Source organism: Mesoplodon bidens, assembly GCF_964165515.1.
Source record: "Mesoplodon bidens genome assembly, chromosome: 7".
In the NCBI taxonomy this organism is placed as follows: Eukaryota; Metazoa; Chordata; class Mammalia; order Artiodactyla; family Ziphiidae; genus Mesoplodon; species Mesoplodon bidens.
In genome coordinates this window covers 11,652,597-11,658,779 of record NC_138164.1, presented here as the reverse complement: position 1 = coordinate 11,658,779, position 6,183 = coordinate 11,652,597, and positions in this window count along the sequence as shown.

The window sequence follows — 6,183 nt, the reverse complement described above, 5'->3', positions numbered from 1 at the left end:
CTGCAATAAAGTGTAAACTCAATGGAAATTTAGAAGTCAGCTCGTCGAGATTTAGAAGCTGCCTGTGGATTTCTCGGGTCCCCCTGAAGAGGCAATTCTCCTGCTTATTTTTTCCAGCTATCATTAGTCTTTGATGACTTGGCATGTCAATCCAGCTCATCCAAATCATGTCAGAATTGAGAAATAGTTTTAAAAGGAGCCCTGTTTAGTTAACCCTGAAGATTAGACTTTTTAAAACAACCAAAGAATTAAGACTTTTTTTAAAGAACCACAGTTATTATTTACTTACCGTATACCAACCCTGTGGTGAGGACTTTTCATCTATTTCCTTTATTCCTCCTAAATAATGCTATGAAATCATTATTTTCCTATTTTATAGATGCTGGTCTAAAGAAGTTAAGTAACTTGCCCAAAGTCATTTTATTTGACTTCCCAGAATATTTGACAAAGTTGAAAGAATTATTGCAAGGGATCTTGTCTGGGCATCCTAGTAAATAAAATGCCAAATAGGACAGGTTATCCATAAAGTCATACTGTATACTGCTGGATACTTTATGTTATCCAGCATCACTAAGAGAGAGGTCAATCAAGTACTCTGTTGTCCTTGGAGGGTTATCATGTGGATTATCACATTTTAAAAGAATTCTAGATTTTTATGCTAAAATTAATTTTACTCTAAAATTCCACTAAACATGAATTGATTTTACTCCTAGCATAAGAGTTCAGAACACAGATTCTGGAGTCAGACAGATTCTGGGTTTGAGTCCTGGTTTCACCACTTACTAGCCAGATACATTTCATTCATTCATTCATTTTTCAAATATTTATTGATTGCTTCCCTTGTACCAGGTATTGGTCTACAGCAGTAAATGAAAACTGATAAAGATGTAATTTCCAAAGGAGAAAAGTCCTATGAGAAAAGCAAATAGGATGCTATGGGGGGAAATGGGGATAGAAAATTCATTTAGATACAGTGGTCAAGTAGGCCTTCTGAGTGGTACCATTTCAGCTGAGATTTAAGGGAAAAGAAGGAACCAAGCAAGCATGAAGGAGGGGGTTCAGACAGAAGCCAGAGCAAGGGTAAGGCCCTGAGGCTTGAGAATGGCATTTGCAGGGAAGAGGAGAGCGGTTGTGGGTTGCCACACGCTATGGCTGGAGAGGTAGGCAGGGGCCTTTTCAGCCATAAAAAATCTGAATTCTATGTCAAGGGCAATTGTAAGCCACTAGAAGACTGTTAGTAGGAGAGTGGTATCATCCAATTTACTTTTTAAGAAATACTTTATTTTTTAGAGTTTTTGGTTCACAGCAAAATTGAGCAGAAGTTACACAGATTTCCCAAATATCCCCTCCCTGCCCACACACATGCATAGCTTCCCCCACCATCAACATCTTACACCAAGCCGTGCATTTGTTACAATCAATGAACCTGCACTGACACATCATCATCCAGAGCCCATAGTTTACACTAGGCTTCACTCTTGGTGATGTACGCTCTATGGGTTTTGACAAAAGTATGATGACATGTACCCACCATTATAGTATCATACAGAATACTTTCATTGCCCTGAAAACCCTCTGTGCTCTGCCCATTTATTCCTACCAATTTACATTAAAAAATAACTCTAAATGCTATATGGAGAATGGATTTGTAGAGAGAAAGAGAGGAAGCAGGAAGAACAAGTGACTCTTGTACAGGGCTGGGTGGTTGGCAAAAGCCCAGGGACTTAGGAAGAAATAGATGACTTCGAGCTATGTTTTGAAGGAAGAAGCTATGAGACTAAGTCATACATGGGATTTGAAGATAGGGGAAAGATAGAAATCAAAACTGTTTCTGATTTGTACAGCAGGATGGATGATGATGTCATTTACTGAGATAGAAAAAGAGTGAGAAATAGTGTCAGGGAGAAAATCAACTGTTCAGTTTGGTCCATGTTGAGCATGCAATGTCTGTAAGAGATCCAAGCAGAGGTGTCACGTAGGCAGGAAGATATACGACAGGAGCTTGTCAGACTAGTCTGGGGTGGTGATAAGCCATATATAGGAATCCTATACATTTAGATGGCATTTAAGCAGAGGACAGAATTAGAGAGAGAGAGAAGGGGCCCCACTTTCAGGGAGCCTGAGAATCTGCAGGATCAACATTTAGAGGTTAGGAAGAGAGGGAGGAGTGACCAAAGGAAACTGAGGAATAGCCAGGAAAAGCCAACAAAACTCAAGAGGAAGTGTGACTGATACCAAGGAAAGAGAGTATTTCAAGCAGGAGAGAGTGGCCAATCGTGTTGAGTGTAAGAAGATACAGGCAAGTTATTTAATCTTTCTGAGAACCTACCAAATCTATAAAATAGGAATAATACTACTTATTCTCTATGTTTTTTCGAAGTACTTAGTGAAATGACAAATCTAAGCCACTTAGCATGGGGCTCTGTGTACAATAAGTATACAGCAGGCTTTTTTTTTTTCAGTCTTCATTATCTCAGTGCCATCTTTGTCGTTGTACTGTATGGAAGAGAAGTTAGCAGAGGACCGTGTTTCTAAGAATGCCAATTAAACTGCCTTTTACTATTTCTCTTTCCTTATTGACATTACAAATCATTAAAAAGGTATAAGAATAAATTTCTTCTTGTAGTAAAACACTGCTTTTCAGTGTCGGTGAGAGAGTATACCATGAATTACTTTAAAACCTGTTTTATTTGTTTACCATTCCCTAATACCCTTTGTCTGTCCTGTAAAGTATTTGAGTGGTTTCTTTTTCCCAATTGCTTTTAACCTGCAGAGGGACCAAATCAGCAAAGTTATTAACCTCTTAAGAATACTAGCCCACTTCCTGTAAAAGCATTCATATAGATACCTCTTATTGGAATGTTCTCCAAAAAGCTTGCTGGTGTTTCTGAATGCTGAAGTTCTGTCTAAAAGGGAAAATTATCGAGCATGCAGGCTTTCCAAAAAGGTATGAGACATTAAAAGCTATTAAAAACAGTGAAGCAGGGCTTCCCTGGTGGCGCAGTGGTTGAGAGTCCGCCTGCCGATGCAGGGGACACGGGTTCGTGCCCCGGTCCGGGAAGATCCCACATGCCACGGAGTGGCTAGGCCCGTGAGCCATGGCCACTGAACCTGCGTGTCCGGAGCCTGTGCTCCGCAACGGGAGAGGCCACAACAGTGAGAGGCCCGCGTACTGCAAAAAAACAAACAAACAAACAAAAAAAAAAACAGTGAAGCATTAATGAAAAGAAAATGAGCAGTTTTCATTTATTAAAAATTATGTAAACATACTCATTTCAGACCCATTATTATTGCACTTGGATATTTTTCCTAAATGTTATCAGCAGGTAGAAATATAAGTTGAAAAATTGCTCTTAACTAGCACTTAAAAATAGAAACTTCTTTTCAAAATAGTGATCCTCACAAAGTCCTATTAAGGCTAGTTAGACTGATAACAATGCCATTAGCCTATGAGAATTCAACCAATGAAAATGTAAAGATTAAAATAAATTTTCTAAGAATCCAAGAAAAATTGAAGAAGGACTGCTCCTCTATCATCCTCCAAATTGAACACTTGGAAATTTCCCCCAATTAATTAAAAAGATGCACCTCAAACTTTACCAGGTGTCCCCATCCCCCGGGCCATGGACCAGTATGGGGCCGCACAGCAGGAGGTGAGCGGCGGGCGGCAGGAGAGCAAGCAAAGCTTCATCTGCTGCCCCCCATCGCTCCCATTACCGCCTGAAACATGCCCCCTACCCCCCCATCCCTCTGTCTGTGGAAAAATTGTCTTCCACGAGACTGGTCCCTGGTGCCTAAAAGGTTGGGGACCACTGTCTTATACGATGCAATGGAGACCAGTCTATAAGCAAAAATAACAGGTAATTCTCTATAAAAGAGCTAATTAATTTGTTAGTATTATAGAACTAGTGGATAAATATAGAACTAGTGGATAAATATGCATGAAAGAGAAAGAGAAATATCCACGGAATATGAACTGGCGACTTGAACCCTAATTCTGATTATTGCCCCAGGGCATGAATGAGCTTGAACTGACCTAGATGCCTTGGTCCCTTCTAGCTGCTCACTTTTCTTCCTCTTCTCATCCATGTCCCTACTCACTCACACCGTCTTCTTTCCCTTCCTCTGGCTCTACTCCAACAACTCTTTAAGGCATTACAGGAATATAGAAGTAACCCCCAAATGCCTTATTTAGAAGTAGGTGAGAAAAAGGGGTAAGAACATAAAATAGTATAAAAAATTATATGTTTTTTTGCATGTCATGAAATTCTACATAGATGCTAAGGAAGAGCCACTAATCTGGTTCTAAGCTGCCTAGGAAACAATGCAAAGTCACTCAATGGAGTGTCTATAGTATAAAAACAGACTACTTAGGATAAGTAAATAGGTATAATCATTTAGTAAGTCCAACCAATGACTCATTTTTCTGTTGGGATCTACATATTTGTGGGAGGTATCTTTTGTCACTATGACAGCCATTTAAACCCAGTATCAAAATAAATTGAACTAAGAAGGAGACCATCAAATTGCTGTATTATAAAGAATAGCATAATTATTCCCTATACTTAGAGCAGAAAGAACTTGCTCCTAAGTGCTCTCATAAGGATAATTAACACATAAGACAGAATTATAACATAAGAAGTGACCATTTATTGAGCATGCACTCTGTGCTGGGCTTTATGATCTGCCCTCTCCATACATTATATCATCAGTTATAGCTTCATCCCAGTTGCTGGCATGAATTTTAAAAGGCCATTTCCTTCTGCCAGAGCCCCTCAATGGCATCATGCCAAAGTTCAATTCAGTCAAAGCCATTCTGCACAGTCTGGGGACACAGCTCTCTAAAGATGTGGCTTGACTGTTGTCTAAACTTAGAGCAAAATTGCGGCAGGGGAACTACTTATATCAGAACAGCCTGGAGTGTGTATTAAAAATGCATGTTCCGGGGCCCTCTCCATACTAACTTAACAGAATCCTGGGGGTATGTCCAGGAGACAGCATTTTAAACATGTGCTCAGGTGACTCGTAGGCACCCTTGGTTACAGAGGGGCTGGCAAACGGTTTCTTGAGCAGTGGTCTTCAAATGTTTTGATTGCCCACTCAGTAAGAAATTTTTTGAGCACGCTCCAATATAATATTTATGCTTATATACAAGTTAGATATAGGTACTAGTTTACTAATATATTATGTATATTATAAAGCATATTTTTTAAAGATGAGGTTTTAAGTAATTATTATGTAGGGATATCTTAGTAGGAGCAAAGTACAGAATAAGCTTCATTATCCTTGAAAATTTTCGATACTTAGCCAGAATTCTATAATCATCAGGCACATAGCAGCAAATTAATTGGGTTTTCTAGTGTTAATGTTATTTTTACTTATGAATGTGATTTCTAATTTATTAAAAGGCTTTGAGACACATGTTTGTAAATAATGAAAGAAAATGTCCAAATGTTCACTTTGCAGAATTGTAAATGTTTAATTAAAATTTTTGTTGTGAAGTAGGTTATATATATACAAGAGAGTGTATAAAGATAAACAATCATAATAAGCTGAACACCCATGTACCAACCACATAGGTCACAAAATAGAATATTACCAATAAATACCTTGAAACCTCCGTGAATGACTCTCCCCAATCAAATCTATGCACGTAACCCTCCTCAAGGTAATCATTATCTTTTAAATTATTCATATTTTCTCCTTTTAATTTTATCACCTATATATGTAACCCCAAACAATAAATGACTTCCCTTTTCCTCTGTTCAAATTGTATATAAAATGGATCATACTGTATGTATTTACTGACTTGCTTTTTTCACTCAACGCCATCATTTTTGAGATTCATCCATGCTAATGTGTGTAGGTCTAGTTCATTCATTTTTACTTTTGTATACAGTCGTCCTTGATATCCTCAGGGGATTGGTTCCAGGACCGACCTCAGATACCAAAATCTACAGATGCTCAAGTCCCTTATATAAAATGGCATAGTATTTGCATAAAGCCTACACATGTCCTTCCGCTAAATCACCTCTAGATTACTTATAATAAATACCCAATACAATGTAAATACTATGTAAACAGTTGTGAATACAATGTAAATGCTGTGTAAACGGTCACCAGTCCACAGCAAATTCAAGTGTTGCCTTTTGGACCTTTCTGGAATTTTTTTCTCCCAAAATA